The following is a 19,583-nucleotide window of genomic DNA, read 5'->3' as shown; positions in this document are numbered from 1 at the left end:
GACGGCTGGAGAGGGAGTAGGGAAACCGGAGCAACTGGTGTCCTGGAAGCCAGGGAAGGAAGGGGTGGTCCACAGTGTCAGGGAGGATTGAGAACTGTCCGTGAGCTTACTGACGTGGAGGTCATGACTGAACTTGGTGGGAACAGAGCGTGGCTGGTTTTGCAGCAGGTGGGAGAGAGGAAGCGGAGACAAGTGTTTGCGAAGTTGAGATGGGAAGGAAGGAAAGAAAGGGAGTGCCAGCGGGAAAGGGGTGGAGGGGGATACACCGGGTGAGAGTCAGGCCTGCTTAGTGCTGCCTGGAGGGGAGAGGAGATGCAGGAGGAGGGAGAGGCCGCATCTACAAACACCGCTCTAGCCTTCTGCATTGAAGGAGGACTCCTGGAGGAGGTGGCTCTTCCTGGAGGAATGATCATGGAAAGTGGGGGCAGAGGAGGTGGCCTAGTGGCCCTCAGCTCTGCCCTGAGCTCTGACAGGCTCCAGGGCTTCTGTCCACTCTGGGTGAGGGGAGGACCCTGGGCCCTCACCTGTGGAGAGAGTTTTGACATCCTAGGAGTCAGAAGCTGCACAAACTGAGAGCATCCTCATAAACCAGGTTCCAGGTCAGTGGTGGAAGCCCAGGGCTGGGCGGGGTTGGCCTGTGGTGGTTTGTGTCCCAAGGGTCACTGAAGTGGCTTCATAAATGCTTCAGACAAGAAAGGCCTCGGAAAGTCAGGACACGAATTCGTGTGCTTCCAAAGAGGCCATGCCCCATTCCATCCCTGGACTTACCTCCCAATTACAGGGAAGTTCTTCCTCTGAGTCTAGCCTATGTCTTTCCTTCTGTGTGTTCCCTTCTGTTGAACTTGTTCAACCCAGCCCTGTGGAGCCAAGCTGATCAGCCAGCTGCTTTGAATGACCGCCAGTGTTTTTACAACTTGTTTTCATGAAGTTGGTTTGATGTCTCCCTGCATTCCCAGGATGTCCGACCCTCCCTGATTCACAAGATTGACCCAAACAGGATCTGAGCCAAGAGAGGAGTCTGAAGACTTAGTCATCCCTCTTGGATCATCCACTGGTTTTCCTGCTTTTCTTCCAATAAAAGAAGGAAAGAAAGTTAGCTCAGATGGCTAGGAAGGAACAGCGTTCCAGGATGTAAACAGGTTCAGATGGTGTGGACAGGGCTCAGGGCTCAGGCTTTGCACTAGGCTGAGCTCAGCTTAAGTCTTGCCAGACAGGATCTTGGACAACTCTTGTCTTTGAGCCTCATTTTCCTCATCTCTGAAATGGGGGAAAATTTTTGTTTAAGATTTTATGTATTGATTTTTACAGAGGGCAGAGGGGTGAGAAGTATCAGCTCATAGTTCCTTCACTTTAGTTGTTCATTGCTTGCTTGTTGCTTGTTGTATGTGCCTTGACCAGGCAAGCCCAGGGTTTTGAACCAGCGACTTCGGCATTCCAAGTCGATGCTCTGTCTGCTGCACCACCACAGGCCAGGTGAAATGGGAAAGTTAATTTACAACACCTACCTCATAGGTTGGGTGCTGTCGAAACAGACCCTGCGACCAGAATTTATGTTAAAATAATTCACATCAGAAGTTTTCCAGGAAAGAAAAAAAATTGCTAAGGGAATATGAGAAAGAACCAGAAAGAGGAAAAAGAAGCAAAACCCCTCGAGGGCAACTTGGCTTAGTCCCCAGAGCTCTCTGGACAGGGAGCCAGAGCTGGACAACTTAGACCCCCACCCACCAGGTCAGTGGTAAAGGGGTTTCGGGAGATCCTGGGCCACAGGCTAGAAGATTCCAAGTGCCTGAAGGCAGTCCACTTGTGTACCTCCTCAGGTGTTGGCTGTTGGACAGGACCATGCGAGCTAGTGGACCCCAGAATAGTAAAGAGGTCCCAGGAGATGGGGGTGCAGCATGACAGAGGCCTCTCCTGAGGACTAGTGTGCGGATTATGCACAATAAAGTATACACGGCGTCGATTATGCAGAACCCGGCACAGAGGGAGCATTGATAAGTGACAGCTCTTCTCACCTATTAGAAAGAGGGACCAGCATGGTGTCCATGGATGGTATGGTCAGTGAGAGGCAGGACTCGGAGAGCTGCCCTGTGTCTCCATTGCTCCTCCAGCCCTGGTGTGAGGCCAGGAGCCGTGGCCACCATCACAGCCACTGGCCCGTGCAGGGTTAGGTTCGCATTTAATTCGAGTTGATCGTAGAGAAGCAACAGAGCCAAGAACTGGTGGGCCATTTTACTTTATTCTAGACTCGTACCGGCCAACGAGTAAAAACAAACACACAGGGCAGCAAACCCACGCACATGTTCTCCTGTTCTGCAGCCAGGAGAATCTTTGCGGTTTTTTCTGGAGTCCACCTCACCCAGTCCCTCTGCAGGCCTCCATTTTGGCTGCCTCCTCTCCTCCACATCCCTCTCTGCTTTGCTACCACATGGTCTTCTTCCCTCTCTACAACAATGTGGTCTCTCCCCAAGTGGCCTTCTAGCTCCTCCTTTTAAAACTTTTCGGTGGGACAACTCCCTCCTTGAGTACACATTAGCACAGGGGTCCCCAAACTTTTTACACAGGGGGCCAGTTCACTGTCCCTCAGACCGTTAGGGGGCCGGACTATAAAAAAAACTATGAACAGCCTGACCTGTGGTGGCGCAGTGGATAAAGTGTCGACCTGGAAACACTGAGGTCACCGGTTCAAAACCCTGGGCTTGCCTGGCCAAGGCACATATGGGAATTAATGCTTCCTGCTCCTCCTTTCTGTCTGTCTGTCTGTCTCTCTCTCTCCCCCCCTCCTCTCTAAAATGAATAAATAAAAAATATTTTTAAAAATGTTAAAAAAAAACTATGAACAAATCCCTACGCACACTGTACATATTTTAAAGAAAAAAAACAAAACGGGAACAAATACAATATTTAAAATAAAGAACAAGTAAATTTAAATCAACAAACTGACCAGTATTTCAATGGGAACTATGCTCCTCTCACTGACCACCAATGAAAGAGGTGCCCCTTCCAGAAGTGCGGCTGGGTCCAGATAAATGGCCTCAGGGGGCCACATGCAGTCCATGGGCCGTAGTTTGGGGACCCCTGCATTCGCATAACCAAGCCCCTTCCCAAGCATGAAAGGCAATTAGCTGTATCACATGAGAGCATCATCATGTGAGCAGCAGCCATTTTTAACAGTAAGAGTGAGCAAAACCAGAAAATACAGATTTTACAACATATTTGCCCAACATCTAGCTACTCACGTCTCTCAGCTTCTGGAGGCGGAACCCCACAGAGCTCCCCAGCCCGACAGACTGGGCCCCAGCCCCCAGGTTCTTCCTACAACTTGGCTGTTGGCAATCTCTTCAACCCTGCTGGGGCTGGGCTGGTTCCCTGCCAGAGCCCCTCCAGAGAAGCCTGCCTCTGCGCCACCCCCCTCTACATGCACAGCCCAGAGTGGATTGGTGGAGGGCACAGTACAGGCCCAAAGGTAGAGGGTAGGTCAGGGCCATGGAGGCACTGAACACTGGAGGAAGTTGAGGCCTCTCCCCACCTCAATTGAATTTGGCTTTTCTTCTCAGTCCAGACCACCCACTGAGTCTCCCAGGCTTTCTCCATAGATGCTCAGGGGTCACTGAGGGAACTCGTGTCGGTCAGTGTGTCCCAGGAATGAGCAGATAGAAGTTGTGTTTCCGGGACTCTGAGGCCAACTCTGAGGTGATGTCAGCCTGGGTTGGCCCCGATGGAATCTGACCTAGCCCCTCTCCTGCTTCTCCTCACCCCACGATATTCCCCATAATCTGGCCTCCCACTCAAGCCTCTGGGAGTTTAGCCCTGCAGAGCATGGCAGGCCTAGGTTCTAGTCCAGACTCCACCTGCTGTTTAACTTTGACTAAGTCATCTTCCTTCTCTGAGTCTCAGTGCCCCATGTTTCTAACCAAAGTTTAGATGATGTCAGCATGGCATTAATTCCTGTTTGACTGATATCCAGAGGTGAAGTAATTTGCCCGTGATCACACAGCAGAAGTGTGGAGGTGAAAGGGCCGGGACCTGCTCCCTGCTCCATGGCTGCTTACATGAGTACCTTACCCTTGATCAGCTCTGCTCTGGTCCCGAGCCCACCTGACTCAGAACCTGAACTATCCTCCTGGAGGCCGGTATGGGCAGGACCAGACACCCGAGCAGTCAGTCATTGCTGTTCAGTCATGAGCTTATCTGGCAACCATTTATTAAGCCCCTACTGTGCTCAGATGGGGAGGCTCCCGCTTTCTCCAGGCTTAATGTCTAGTAACAGTAAGGCTGTACCCTATCCTGCAGCCTGGAGAACCTGCAGACCCCAGAGAAAGGGTAGACATATGGTGGTGGCCCCAGAACAGGCAGGGAGTGGTGGGACAGGGTGCTGGGTGCAGGGGAAACAAGGTTGCTCACTCCCAGGTATGGGTTGCTGCCTGTGGTGGGTCCCTGCTGGCCTAGGCTGGAAGATGGCTTTGATCCACCAGCAGGCCCTCCCCTGGCTCCTGCCTCCTTTGTTCACACATGCTCTAGATAGCATCTGGGCACCATTAGACCTTAGGCTTCTTCAGTAGAAACTCTGTCTGTTCACTGGAGCCTCGGGGCCTCTTCTGGCACACACGAGAGCTTAGGAAATGTATGTTGGTGACTGGATTTATGTTGTCTAGACTGGTTTGGAAGGCAGGGTATAAATCTTGGCTCTGCTGCTTGCTTAGCTGGGCCCTTGAGCAAGGGACCCAAACCCCCTTGAGCCTCTGTTTTTGCTATTTTTAGAAAGTGTTGCAATGGGAAGACCTTGTATGAGGCTATGGCCAGCCCTCTATAAATGGTGGATAGTGTTATAGTAGATAGACGCTCTATGTGCCAGGCTGAGTAGGAAACACACGAGAGATAGAGCTAGGCCTGATCCCATGGTTCAGCACTTTACAGTTTACAAAGCCCTGTCATGTCCTGATCACTGGATTCTCCCAGTCATCCTATGAAGCAGTCTGGACTGGTTGCAGAATCCCCGTCTGAGAAATGAAGACTCTGAGCCTAAAGAAGAGGCTGACCTGCCTTCCAGTGGCTGAGCCAGACTGAGAACCCGGGTCTCCTGGCTCTCAGCCTCCTGATCTTTCTTCAACACCCCTGCCCCGCCCAGAACCCAGCCCCTATCCTCTGGAAGATCTTGGTGGAAGGTACTAGGAAGTAAGAGTGGTGAGCAGGGAATGTAGAGATTTGTCAGCCCAGATGTCAGGGTGCAGGGGCTGAGGGCATATACTGAGCTTTAGCCAAAAGGGGGTCACTTTGACCAGTAGGCCCAGACTAAGGGGGCAGGAGGAGGGGCTGGGTAGCAGTAGACCAAATAGTGGTGCAGAGGAGGAGAGAAATAGCTGTGGGAACCATAGGTCATTCACTTAGCCCGATGGCCGGGGGCTACCAGCCTGGTGGACCAGAGGCTGCTGGGCCCTCCTACCCGGATCCCTTCACAGATGGTGCTGGAATGTAAGGAACATTAAGGAGCACTGTGAGAAATGCCAGTCAAGTCATGGTTATTGCCCTTGAGGTCATTTGAGTCGCTCTGGAAATAAGAATCCCATCTAAGAATGAGGACACTTCACGTACAGAGCGCTTTCTAAAGGCAGACTCTGGGGAAGCCAGGGCCGGCTGGCAGCTTCGCTGATGCTCAGCAAGGAGACACGACCAGCACAGGTGGTCTAGGCCCCGTGAAAGTGAGAGCTGGCAGGCAAGGAGTAGACAGGCAGGCCTGGCCCAAAGCTTTCAGGGCCCGGGATAAAAATACAAATAGAGACTCCTATATATTTGAAACTGTTAAATAAAATAGTTTACTTTTCCCACATTGACAAATATATCTTCGTAATATAAATTAAAATATACATTTTAAAGTATGATTGAAATATACATGTAAAGTATGATTTTAAATGACGAACACAACAATATTAGGGAAGACTGAATTTAATTATTATTACATGTCGGGGTGTTTTGAGGTTGGGCTGGTGATGTTCACATGAATAATAAGACTTATAGTTCATACATTATTTATTTCATGAAATATAGTTTGTCTTCATTTTATCAAGATCACTATAAGTATATTGTTATAATCAAGATTTTCAGCCTGACCAGGTGGTGGTGCAGTAGTGGTGCAATGGATAGAGTGTTGGCCTGAGACGCAGAGGACCCAGGCTCAAAACCCCAAGGTTGCAGCCTTGAGTGTGGGCTCACCAGCTTGAGCGCTGGGTCTCTGGCTTGAGCGTGAGATCATAGACATGACCCCATGGTTGCTGCCTTGAGCCTAAAGGTCACTGCCTTAAGCCCAAGGTCGTTGGCTTGAGCAAGGGGTTACTGGTTCCGCTGCAGCCCCCTGGTTAAGGCACATATGATAAAGCAATCAATGAAGAACTAAGGTGCTGCAATGAAGAATTGATGCTTCTCATCTCTGTCCCTCTCTCTGTCTCTCTTTCTGTCTCTGTCTTTCTCACTAAAAAAAAAAGATTTTCACATCTCTTGAAAATTTTGTATTGATGGTTATAATCTAAAGGATCAAAAATAAAATGCAATTGTATTTTTTAAATTTTTATTGATTTGAGAGAGACAAGAAGAGAGAGAGAGAGGGAGGGGAGAGAATGAGAAGCATCAACTTGTAGTTGTTTCACTTTAGTTGTTTATTGATCGCTTCTCATCTGCCTTGACTAGAGGGTTCAAGCCAAGCTAGTGACCCCTTGTTCAAGCCAGTGACCCAGGGCTCAAGCCAGTGACCTTGGGCTTCAAGCCAGAGACCTTTGGGCTCAAGCCAGTGACCTTGGAATCATGTTGATGATCTCGTGCTCAAGCCAATGACCTCAGGGTTTCGAACCAGGGACCTCAGTGTCCTGGGTCGATGCTCTATCCATTATGTCACCACTGGTCGGACACAATTGTGTAAAAGAGTATAGCATTTAAATATATTTCTATCAAAAATGTAATTTTGAGTAACATAAAGAAAGAAAAATTTATATTAAAAATATATATAATTTTTTTTTTTTTTTGGTGGGGGAGAGAGAGACACAGAGAGGAAGACAGAAAGGGAGAGAGATGAGAAGCATCAACTCATAGTTGTGGTACTTTTAGTTGTTCATTGATTGTTTCTCATACATGTTTTGATGAGGGTGGGAGGCAGAGGGCTCCAGCAAAGCCAGTGACCCCTTGCTTAAGCCAGTGACCTTGGGGTTCAAGCCAGTGACCTTTGGGCTCAAGCTAGTGACTATGGGATCTTTTCAATGATTCCATGCTCAAGTTAGCTACCCACACTCAAGCTGGTGACCTTGGGGTTTCGAACCTGGGACCTCATTCTCCTAGGTTGACACTCTCTCTATCCATTGTGCCACACCATTGGCTAGCCCAGTGGTAGTCAACCTAGTCCCTACCACCCACTAGTGGGCATTCCAGCTTTCATAGTGGGCAGTAGCGGAGCAACCAAAGTATAAATAAAAAGATAGATTTAACTATAGTAAGTTGTTTTATAAAGATTTATTCTGCCAAACTTAGGGAAAATCCAACATAAAGTACTTGGTAAGTAATTATTATTATATGCTTTAACTTGCTGTAACTCTGCTTTATAAATTTTATAAAGTAAAGTTACTTCCCTACTTTATAAATCACCATTACTGTGGAACTGGTGGTGGACGGATAGAAAATTTTACTACTAACAGAGATACAAAAGTGGGCGGTGGGTATACAAAGGTTGACTACCCCTGGGCTAGGCTATATTTTCTTTTTTTTAATTTTATTTATTTATCTATCTATCTATCTATCTATTTATTTATTTATTTATTTATTTATTTTTACAGGAACAGAGAGAGTCAGAGAGAGGGATAGACAGGGATAGACAGGAACGGAGAGAGATGAGAAGCATCAATCATCAGTTTTTCCTTGTAACGCCTTAGTTGTTCATTGATTGCTTTCTCATATGTTATGCCTTGACCATGGGCCTTCAGCAGACCGTGTAACCCCTTGCTTGAGCCAGTGACCTTGGGTCCAAGCTGGTGAGCTTTTTTTTTTTTTTTTTTCTTTTCTCAAGCCAGTTGAGCCCGTGCTCAAGTCGGCGACCTCGGGATCTCAAACCTAGGTCCTCCGCATCCCAGTCCGACGCTCTATCCACTGTGCCACCGCCTGGTCAGGCTAGGCTATATTTTCAAAAATTATTTTTCTTGAAAATTTGGAAGTTAAAATGATACACATCATAATTAACAAGTATCAGATTTAAAATGGAATTATTTAGAGATTAAATATTCAAATTTTTGAAGATTTATAAATTTGAAATTGTTGACAGTTCTAGTGTTTAATGTTCATCTAGTTGCCAATGTAAAGAATTAATATTATACTTTATATACATTGAGTTGAGTAATACGGATTGTTAAATACAGTAGTCCCTCTATCCACAGGGGATAAATTCCAAGACCCCCAGTTAAAGGCTGAAACCACAGGTAGCACCAATCCCTGTACAACTGACCCTGAACAACTTGAGGATTAGGGGCACTGGCCCCTGCACAATTGAAAATCCTTGTATAACTTACGTGGGCCCTCCACGTATGCAGATACCCAACTGCAAATTGAAAACACAGTTGACCCTTGAACAACACAGATTTGAACAGTGTGAGTCCGCTTAAACTTAGGGCTATTTATTTATTTATTTATTTAGTGACAGAGACAGAGAGACAGAGAGAGGGACAGATAGGGACAGACAGACTGGAAGGGAGAGAGATGAGAAGCAAGCATCAATTCTTTGTTCCAGCACCTTAGTTTCTCATTGATTGCTTTCTCATATGTGCCTTAAGGGGGGGTGGGGGTGGCTACAGCAGACAAGTGACCCCTTGCTCAAGCCAGCGACCTTGGGCTCAAGCTGGTGAGCCTTGCTCAAACCAGATGAGCCTGCACTCAAACTGTCAACCTCGGGGTCTCAAACCTGGGTCCTCTGTGTCCCAGTCCGACGCTCTATCCACTGTGCCACTGCCTGGTCAGGCCTAAAGGCATTTAAAAAAACACACATATTATTCAAGGGTCAACCATATATACTATGTATTTTTCTTATATATATATACATACCAATAATAAAGTTTAATTTATAAATTAGGCACAGTAAGAGATTAATAACAATAACAAATAATAAAATAGAACAATTGGCCCTGGCCATTTGGCTCAGTGGTAGAGCCTTGGTCCAGCATGTGGATGTCCTGGGTTTGATTTCAGGTCAGGGCACACAGGAGAATTACCCATCTGCTTTTCTACCCCTCCCCCTCTCATTTCTCTCTCTCTCTCTCTCTACCCTCATCCTACAGCCATTGCTTGATTGGAGAGAGTTGGCCCCAGGCGCTGAGGAAGGCTGCATGGCCTCCGACTCTAAGAAGGGGCACTAAGAAGAGCTAGCTCAGTTGCTGAGCAATGGAGCAGTGCCCTAGATGTGAGAACATTGCCCCCTAGTGGGTTTGCCGGGTGGATCCTGGTCAGGGCATCTGCGGAAGTCTGTCTCTGCCTCCCCTCCTCTCACTGAATTAAAAAAACAACAACAATTATAACAATATGTTGTAATAAAAGTTATGTACATGTGGTCAATTTCAGCAAACTAGCACAAAGCAGTATAATTTTTTTTTCTTATTAAGTTGAGCACTTTCCCCTTTCACTTAAAGGAAGAACGTTATGGCTTCTCTTTGGCATGTCTGGATTTTCAGTGTCATTGCTCTTGCACTTTGAGACCATTGTTAAGTAAAATAAGATTATTTGAACACAAACACTGTGATACTGTAATAGTTAATCAATAACTAGATGGCTACTAAGTAACTAAGGGTAGGAAGCGTATACAGTGTGGACAAGGCATGGACAGAGCGGAGATTAATATCCAGGGCCAGACGAAGTGGGATGGCATGGGATTTCATCATGCTACTACTCAGAATGGAGTGGAATTTAAAACTTCTGAATTGTTTATTTCTGGAATTTTCTATTTAATAATTTTGGGCCATGGTTAACCATAGGTAACTCACACCATGGAAGGTGAAACTACAGATGAGAAACTACTGTACCATAAGACATTCCCTCAGCTGCCATGCACGTTTACTGTGAATAATCTCACTAATTCATGAGTACTTCTAGAACCACAAATTGGAACAGGGAGAAAAGCTTCTCCTACTCCTACTCACAAATAAAAGGATGCTCAGCATTACTTGGAAACTTATAAGGTAAATCCTCACTGCTGGACCAGGTGCTGGCACAGTGGCTAGAGAGCCAAACTGAAATGCAGAAGACCCAGGTTCAAAACCCCAAGGTCGCCGGCTTGAGTGCTGGCTCGCCAGCTTGAGTGTGGGACCACTGGCTTGAGCATGGGATCATAGGCATGGTCACTGGCTTGAGCCCATAGGTCGCTGGCTTGAAGCCCAAGGTCTCTGGCTTGAGCCTGAGGTCGCTGGCTTGAGCAAGCGGTCACTCGGTCTGCTGTAGCTCCTTGGTGAAGGCACATATGAGAAAGCAATCAATGAACAACTAAGGTGCTGCAATGAAGAATGGATGCTTCTCATCTCTCCCTTCCTGTTTGTCCCTATTTATCTCTTTCTCTGTTTTTCTCTCTCTGTCTCTGCAAAAATAAATAAATAAATAATCCTCAATTGTGTTTATAGGTTCTGGGAAACTGCCACTTTCAGTGCAAAAACATATATCAAAGTCAATTTTACTATACGCTAGTTGATACAAACAAGATTTAAATTCCTATGGCATATTTCTGGTCACAAAACATCACTAAACCTGTAAATAGGGGCTGAAAACATTTCTAATATTAAACATTGAAAGAAATGTGAGCTATACATATAAGAAAGGAGAATAAAAACTAGTAAAATAATTTTCAAACCACTTATTTCGGTTTAAGGTCAAGGATGGCCAGAGCCTCTCCCTACAGCTGGAGTTTAAATCTGTATTCACTCATTCATTTTGTTCATATAGGCATTTGTTCATTATTTAAAACCCATATGCACTTCCTCCAATTCTTTATTTCACCGTAGCATGCCAGGCCATACTAGTCTGGTAATGCAGCCCTGTGATCCTACAGATGAGGGAATCGAGGCTCAGAGAAGGGCACCTAAAATTACACAGCAGAGAAGCCCCCTTGGCGAGGTTCTGCCATGTGGAGGTGGATGCCGTGTTTGAGTTTAGGTAAAATCTAAATAGGTGTTGCTATGTCCCAGTCAGCTTCCCTTTGTCAGACTCTGCTACCCAGGCCACCCGCCACAGGGCCTTGGGGAGATCCTAAGGGGGTTTCTGCTTGAAGAGCCACTTCCTGTTTGGGGCTGAGCACTTCCTTCAAGTGACTCACAGGCTCCCACTGGCCCCGTGCTGGGAAACCAAGGTGGGGGGTGGAAGCAGGCCCAGGCTGCGCCACCCTCTGCCTGCAACCCCAGCACGGGTGACCCTGAGACTTGAGCAGTGCCACAAGCTGGAGGTAGGAGACGGAGAGAGAAGAAGGATGCTAGACTGTTCTCACCCAGCCTGGCACAGAGATCTGAGAGAGCAGGGAACTTGGGCTGCTGGCTGCCATGGGCATAGGGGCAGCCCCCACATCCAGCCATTCCCACATCTGGTTTTCAGGAGAGCCACTGCCCAGGTGGGGGCTGACAGCAGAGCTGGGATCCCTTTGGGCAAATTTGTGACGCCCCTCTTCCTTGTAGGACAGTGAGGTGTGATAGAGCACTAGGCCAGGAGTCATGGATTTGGATTTCTGACACCAACATTTCGTGACCTTGTCAGTTCTCTGCCCCTCTGGGCCTCAGTATCCATGTCTGTTACTGGGGGCAGGGTGGGGCTTGCTGGATGTGACAGCTTGGTATTGCAGGATTTACATTAAGAGAATTGGGTCTGAATTCTGGCTCTGCCACCTTGCTGAGTGTGTCCACCTCTTGAAGGCTCCACTTAAAAATGTGAAATAATAATCACTTTAGTCATTTTACATAATTTAATCTTCACATCAACATTATTGAGTAGGTATTATTATTATTTTATACATTAGGAGAGTGAGGCACAGAGAGGATTAGTAACCTGCCTAAGGCCACACAGTAAGAGCTAAAATTCTAACTTGAGTCTTGACCCCAGCACCCATGCTGTTAACAACTATGGTCTTGCTATTTAGATTCTGGTCCCAGGACCTGTACCATTAGCATCACTCGGGAGCGGGACAGAGATGTGGAGTCAGGCTGCATTTGAACAAGATCTCCAGGTGATTTGCTTGCATATGAAAGTTTGAGAAGTCCTGCTCTATTTAAATATATTCCCTCTGTCACTTAGGTCTTAGGATGCTGTGGGAAATGAATGGGTTTTGTAAACTGTCAAGTACAATATATTCAGGGCACTGCAAGAAACCTGGGGGCTGGAGGTGGAGGGAGGCAGAGCTGGGGGTGACCCAGGAATCTGTCTCTCAGTAGCAGGATGTCATTTCCATCAGTCTCTGAACCCAGCTCTGCCCCCTTTCCATCCAAGGCTGAGTCTTAGCTGCATGTTTCTTGCTGGTATGTGGCTCCAGGGCCCAATAGGGTTGGAGAGAATTCTCATGTTGGCATGGGCTTGTGCGGGGCACCAGGCCTGCGCCGTCACTGCCCTGGGGTCTGCAGGGCCCCAGGAAGCCTAGGTTTCAGCCCTGACCCTGCCTGTGACGCTCTGGGTGACCCGGGCAGGCCCTGGCCCTGCCAGCCTGTGCCCCCTACAGGCTGATGTGGCAGCGTCCTCTGAAGCTTGCAGCCTGGTCTGGAGCCCCCTGCTCTCTCCTCCTCTCCCCATGGCCTATTGGTACCATCTTTTCTCCCAGTTCCTAGGCAGGATGGCTGCCCAGCGGGCTGTGAGAGCTGGGGATGGGGGAGGTGGTGCATGAGTCAGAAGTAAGCTACATAATTGCGGTGCCCCAGATCCTGCCTCCAGCCCACCAGCCCTCCCTCTGTGGCTGCTTTAGAACAGCTGCTTTGGTGGCTACTTCTGGAGAAGCAGGTTCCTGGGCAGCACGAAAGGGCCTCTGCCTCCTCCCCTACCCCAAGGAGCTGGGCAGAGCCCCAGCTTTCGTCCCAGGGTTGTTGGGCCTTGGATCATGTTTCTGTGGGCCCTGGGCAGGAGGAAGAATGATTCAGGGAGCAGGTTATACTGGGTTTGGGGTTGGGCTGGTTTGTGGATAGCATGTGTGGAGCGGGATTGTGTGTGAGAGGTTTCATGGCCCAAGACTGGATCGCGTGTGTCTCCTCGGTTCACCCTCCAGCTGGGTGACTTCTTCAGAGCCAGGACTGTGTGTGCCCCACCCCTGGGCCCCACACCCAGCGCAAGGCGGGCACAGGGTGAGAGTTCACTAGGGGTCAGTTGGGAGGGGAGAGGGCAGGGTCAACTGAAGAGTGATCTGATTGGGTTTGTCCCCTTGCCCCCACAGCTCTCCCAGTGAAGTGACATCACTACCTCCCTGACAGGACACCCCTGTGAGCCCAGCTCACAGCCACTGGTACCTTCTTCCAGGTAAAGAAAAAAGAAAGGAAGGAGGTGGGGAGAAAGGATCTATAGAGTCAAGCTACACAGAGCAGCCCACTGGGTTCTAAAACAATGTCTGCCTCTCATGTGGGAGCAGCACTCTACAGTTTACAAAAAATAACAGGGCAAACAGGGACTATTGTCCCATTTTACAGCAAGAAAAAAACAACCTAAAACTCTTGCTTCCTCCAGTATCCCTGTACTTATCTAAGCACCTTATTTGTATTAATTCATTTAATCCTCACAACAGCCCATGGGTTGACACTATTTTTATCCCCACTTTACAAATTAGGAGCCTTAAGGAATTTGCTCAGTGGTAGAATTGGTTTTCAAACATTCCTGACTACTAGAATTTCTTGCTTCTCTAGAGCCAAGTACTAAATGGAGTTACTTTGCCCTCCAATTTGGGTAGGTTTTACTGGCCTCCTATTTCCAGGGGAGATTTATGTTTTCAGAGAGAATCCTAGAGAATGATGCTTCAGTCAAAGGAGTAAAGTGCAAATAATGGGATTGGAGGTTTTGAATCATGGACTTGGCATGAACCTCAAAGGTGCACGGGCCACCAACTCCTGGGACTTTCTTCTTCAGCATCCAAGCAAGGACAGTTCTCTTTGGTCGCCGAAGGGAAACCTGAAAATTTGAAAGAAGGGTAGCCAAGTTTAGGCCCTGGGCTCTCAGGATTGCCTGAAAGTGGAGGGGCTGCTCCTCTTCCCAGGACCCCATGAGGAAGAGATGCCAGCGGCAGTGAGGAGATTGGTGCTCTGTGCTAAACCTGAGGTCATCTCGTGCTAGACCAGGAATAGAAGTGTGCAAGCAGATAGCAGAGATTTAAGAAAAAATTGTGAGAGAAAATACTGAATTGAGACTCTTAGTAAATTAATTTTTCTGTAAGTAGGGAAAGGCTAGTTATTACTCAGAGGCAGATTTGGGACCCGTCTCGGAAGGGCTTTGCCACTGAGTGGTTTCAGGGGCCCCGATCAGTTCCTTCTTTCCTTCCTTTGCACATTTGAACCAGCTTTTCTGACTGAATGAATGGGTGCCTCCTTGGTACTGGCACAGTGCAGGGACACAGGTCCCCTGCACAGTGACTCCTCTCGCAGGGATAGGGGCCTGGGGGATCTCGTGTCCCCATCTCCCGGTGCGGGGGGCCACGGACACTGTGGCTCTTCAAAAGAGCGTGGCTGAGTGGATCAGAAGTCTCCGCCTGGGGAAGCTTTCAGCCTGGTGGGTAAGGCTGCCACAGAAGCAGATAATTACTGTACCCAGAGTCCTGCGATCATGTCTCAAGAGCTCTGCCAGATGATGTGAGCACAGAGGGGGGAGGCTGTGGGCTTCTGTATGTGTGTTGGAGAGCGGGGGAGTGGTTGTCAGACTGAGCTTTGCACGGGGTCTATTTGTTAAGATGGATGGGATGTGGGTTGGGGAGGTGGGCTTTCCTGGCAGAGGGCCCAGCAGGAGCAAGGCAAGGCTGTGGGAAGGTGGAGAGTGTGAGGTGCTTGGAGCCCTGCAGTGTGAGGAGGGGCGGGGGGTGTGAGGTGAGACAGGCCGGTGTGAATGGAAGGAAGCAAGAGAGACTCCTTAAATGGTAGGACTAGCTTCTCTTCCTACCCTAGGGCCTATTTGGGAAGCCTGTTTGTATAATAACCCACTATTTTACATAAATAAATAAGATAAATCATTGCTTTCCATTCCCTCAGGGGGCAGAAACTAGTCAGAAACAAGTTTGCTCAGTACAAGTCTCTGCCCGACTCAGCTTCCTCCTCCTCCTCCCATTCAGGTGGCCCCTTCCCTGGGACCTGGGAGAGGCACTGGAGAAAGCCAGCCTAGTCCCTGGGACAGAGCCACTGGGCTCCTGGGAGGGGCTGAGGTGTCAGTGCAGGGTGAGGATGTGCAAGTCTTCTGTAGCCAGGCCCCCAGGCTAGCGGTGTGAGGTCCTGGGGGCATTAGCTCACTCTGCCTGCCCCGGGAAGGACCTGTCAGTGCCAGGTTTTGTTTTGGGGGAGTATGGGGAAGGGGATGGGGGAAGCCTGCTCCTCTCAGGAGGGCTCTCCTGTAGGCCTTGAGCAGGGCCATCAGTCACAGAGAGCGTGCAGGCTTGTGCAGGCCACTCTGCTGGGGAATCCCACCAGCAGCTGTCCTGGGGATTTCTGCCTGGAAAGCGAGGCTGCATGGAATGGCTGCAGGTCTTCCCTGGTGCTGGCATTGGATGGTTTTAATCATCTGAAATCCAGGGATAATTCTATTGGATTGCACCAGGACTCCAATGATGGTGTGAGTCTTAGGTGAGGTGATTCTAAGACTCCAATTTAAAGAGTTTTCAGACTAGCCTGACTAGGTGTTGGCACAGTGGATAGAGCATCAGACTGGGACCCAGAGGACCCAGGTTCGAGACCCCAAGCTCACCAGCTTGAGCATGGGCTCATCTGGTTTGAGCAAGGCTCACCAGCTTGAGCCCAATGTTGCTGCCTCGAGCAAGGGGTCACTCGGTCTGGTGTAGCCCCCCAGTCAAGGCACATATGAGAAAGCAATCAATGAACAACGAAGGTATCACAACAAAGAATTGATGCTTCTCATTTCTCTCCCTTCCTGTCTGTCTGTACCTATCTGTCCTTCTCTCTAACTCTCTCTGTCTCTCACACACACAAAAAAGTTTTCAGCTAGAGATTTTGAGTCTGAGATGTTAAGTTCTGCTCTCTGGGCAAGGCCAGGTCATGCCTGGTAACAACTCAGCCTAAGCTCATAGCCCTGACTTGGGAAAGAGGTTCTTTTTGTGCCAGGAGAACCCAGAGCCCCTGAGCAGAGTCCTGAGCCTGGCTCATGTCCAGCCTGTCACTGCATACTGTCCCAAAATGTGGGTCTGTCCCTGAGGGCCTTAGCTGAGGGTGTGTCTTAGACCTGTCCTGACCTCCATCAACCTTGCCTCCTTGTCTGTAAAATGAGGACCTAGACTTACCTGCAGAGTTGGTGCGATGCTTCAGTGAAACTGTGTAGGGAGACTCTTTATAAACAGCAAAGCACTGAGCATGTGGTTGTAATTGTAGCTGCTGTCGCTGAGAAGACATCCCCCTTAAAGGAATGTCCATGTCTGATTCTCTGTAAATCTTTCTTGGCTCCTAGTCATGCCTGGCTCATAGTGGAGGTTTCTTAAACATTTCTTTTTTCTTTTTTCTTTTTTAATTGACAGAGACAGAGAGAGTCAGAGAGAGGGACAGACAGAAAGGAAGGGAGAGAGATGAGAAGCACCAATTCTTCATTGCGGCACCTTAGTTGCTCATTGATTGCTTTCTCATATGTGCCTTGACTGGGGGGCTACAGCAGACCAAGTGACCCCTTGCTTGAGCCAGCGACCTTGGGCTCAAGCTAGTGAGCCTTGCTCAAACCAGATGAGGCCGCGCTCAAGCTGGTGACCTCAGGGTCTCGAACCTGGGTCCTCCGGGTCTCAGTCCGACGCTCTATTCACAGCGCCATCGCCTGGTCAGGCCTCTTAACCACTTCTTGAATGAGCAAAAAAAACAACCTTAGACATGGGACAGATGGTACCAGAGGGCACAGTTCCCAGGGACAAGCAGGGAGTACTTCCCACAGGGAGATAGCACTGAGGGGCAAGAGAACGTGAGAACCCCTGACTAGGGTGACCAAGCCACCCAGAGCCTGCCCAGTGATGCTGTCAGCCTTGCCTCCCACCCCCAGGAAGAATAGTCAGAGCTCTCTAGGGACAGAAATGTATAAACAGGAGGCTCTGACACCTCCACGAAAACAGATCAATAATGACCCTAATTATGACATGATTGATTCTTTGAGGGCTCTTGCTGAGCCACAGCCTCAAATATTGAGTAACATTTTCCCGAAGAATGACACAGGGGGACAGGGCCTGGCCCACCTTGTCCTTTTACCTCCAGGCCTCCCTCCTGGTTCCTGCTCTCCCAGCCTCTCCCTACTGGCAGCTGGCCCCCCACCCCCTCACCACTGGATTGAACCCACCTAGTGTTTAACTTTCTGGCTGGAGCCTGGGGACACCCTTGGCCCGGAGGAAGGCCCTGCTCACCCCCTGCCTGCCACCGGGCTTTTCCTATGCTGTTCCTTCACCTAGAGTCCCCTTCTTCTCCCCTTTGCACTACAAACCTCCCTGATTTCTGGATTCTGCTTAGACTCCGCCCTCTCCAGGGAGCCGCTGTGCAATGATCAGTGCTGGGACCCAGGGAAGCACAGCAGCTGTGGGTCCTGAAGACCCAGACGCAAGCAGAGAGGGTTTCTTAAAGGAGGAATTTGCAGGCCTTAAGGATGAGCAGAGGGGTCCAGGAAGCTTCGTAGGCATACCTGCACTGGGAGCAGGGGGTGGGCAAGGCAGGGAGGCAGGACCACAGGGCAGCCCTGGTCTCGTTCCAAGGCCGTGTTCCCTGAGCATGGGGGGAGAAGTCACTGAGGCCTCTAACTCCTTGAATTTTACTCTTAAGTCAAGTTTGGGGTCTTCACTGTGAGTATCCAGGCCATGACTCCCGGTACCTTGGTCCCTGTCAAAAGATAGTGGAGCTAGCTGCCCGGTCAGGGGCAGTCATGGGCCTTCCTGCAGCTTTGATCCTCATTTGACTGCTCCAGTCAGTGGCAGGCTCAGGGCTCCCAGCCCTTAGTCCTGGGAATGTAGGTGGCTCCTCCCCTCAGGCCAGGCAAGGACTTTGGGATGGTCCTTTCCTCCTCTCTGAGCTGTCCCATCCCCGCTTTCCTCCTGGGGAAAAGGAAAAAGCAGGCGGCTGAAAGCATTTTAAAGTTGAGTGCCAAAGGCCTTGGAGATCATCTGGTGGTATTCAGACCCTCCCATAACAGGCGGCAAAGCCAAGGCAGAGGCTTGTGGGGTCCCCCAGCCTGCGGGTGGCTGAGCTCAGCCTGCCAGCCCTGGGGTGGGGCTGGGGATGAGGCGCCAGTGAGGGCAACCGTGGCCAAGGAGAAGGGGAGCGACTCCTTCCCCGCATGCGTGCTTTGCCTCCTTCCCTAGGGTCCTGGCAGGCTCTGGAGGAGGTCAGGTCTCCACCAGCCCAGCCCGTGATTGTCGTGGTGGTGGTGGGGTTCCCTTTTCCTCCCATCTGTGCTTGGCCCTACTCCATGCCCTTGTTCCCTTGGTGCCAACCAAAATATTGAGCTTGGCCCTTTGAGGTGCAATTTGCAGTGACACAGATGCTGTGCTGGTGTAGACATGGAAGGCAGCAGGAGTGTAGGCAGGCACACCCTCTGGAGCTGGTGCCAGGGAAAGACTGGGCTTTAGAGTCGGTGGCCCTGGGTTCAAGTCCTTCTTCTGTCTCTATTAGCGGTTTGGCCTTGGGAAAATAACATAATGTTTATCTATTGGTCTATCAATATAGATATCTAAGTTAAATACATTTATACTCAATTAATGGACTTTATTGTTTATAAGAACAGTTTTAGGTTTATAGAAAAATTGAGCCTAGAGTTCTTATGTGCTCTTTCTCCCCTACTTCTCAGTTTAGTCTCCTTCAACTGACTTATGCCCTATGATTAACATTGTACCTTAGGGTGGCACATTTGTTACAACTGATGGGTCAACATTGATACAATATTATTAACTAAAGTCTATGGTTTGCTTTAGGGCAGGTGTCCCCAAACTACGGCCCACGGGCCACATGCGGCCCCCTGAGGCCATTTATCCGGCCCCTGCTGCACTTCCGGAAGGGGCACCTCTTTCATTGGTGGTCAATGAAAGGAGCACATTGACCATCTCATTAGCCAAAAGCATGCCCATAGTTCCCATTGAAATACTGGTCAGTTTCTTGATTTAAATTTACTTGTTTTTTATTTTAAATATTGTATTTGTTCCCGTTTTGTTTTTTTACTTTAAAATAAGATATGTGCAGTGTGCATAGGGATTTGTTCATAGTTATTTTTATAGTCCGGCCCTCCAACGGTCTGAGGGACAGTGAACTGGCCCCCTGTGTAAAAAGTTTGGGGACCCTTGCTCTATGTGTTGTATATTCTATGGGGTTTGGTAAATATGTGATGACATGTTCATCATTACAGTGTCATACAGAATAGTTTCACTGTCCTAAGAGTCCCCTGTGCTCCCTACCTGCACCCCC

At 49.0% G+C, this 19,583-nt stretch overlaps 1 protein-coding gene across 4 annotated transcripts in view; it reads left to right on the top strand.

The window, feature by feature from the left end:
* GDPD5 (glycerophosphodiester phosphodiesterase domain containing 5) overlaps nt 1-19,583 on the top strand; it is a 96,164-nt gene that overhangs the window by 28,398 nt on the left and 48,183 nt on the right. The window contains exon 2 of one of the 4 annotated variants that reach the window (XM_066369025.1): nt 13,403-13,485. The exons of the other annotated variants lie outside the window; for them this stretch is intronic. The gene's annotated coding sequence lies outside the window, so the exon portion shown is untranslated. The remainder of the gene's footprint in view (nt 1-13,402; nt 13,486-19,583) is intronic. 4 annotated transcript variants of the gene reach the window in all.

The sequence above is a fragment of the Saccopteryx leptura genome, chromosome 1 (genome assembly GCF_036850995.1).
Source record: "Saccopteryx leptura isolate mSacLep1 chromosome 1, mSacLep1_pri_phased_curated, whole genome shotgun sequence".
Classification (NCBI taxonomy): domain Eukaryota; kingdom Metazoa; phylum Chordata; class Mammalia; order Chiroptera; family Emballonuridae; genus Saccopteryx; species Saccopteryx leptura.
This window is presented reverse-complemented; position numbering and strand designations above follow the sequence as displayed.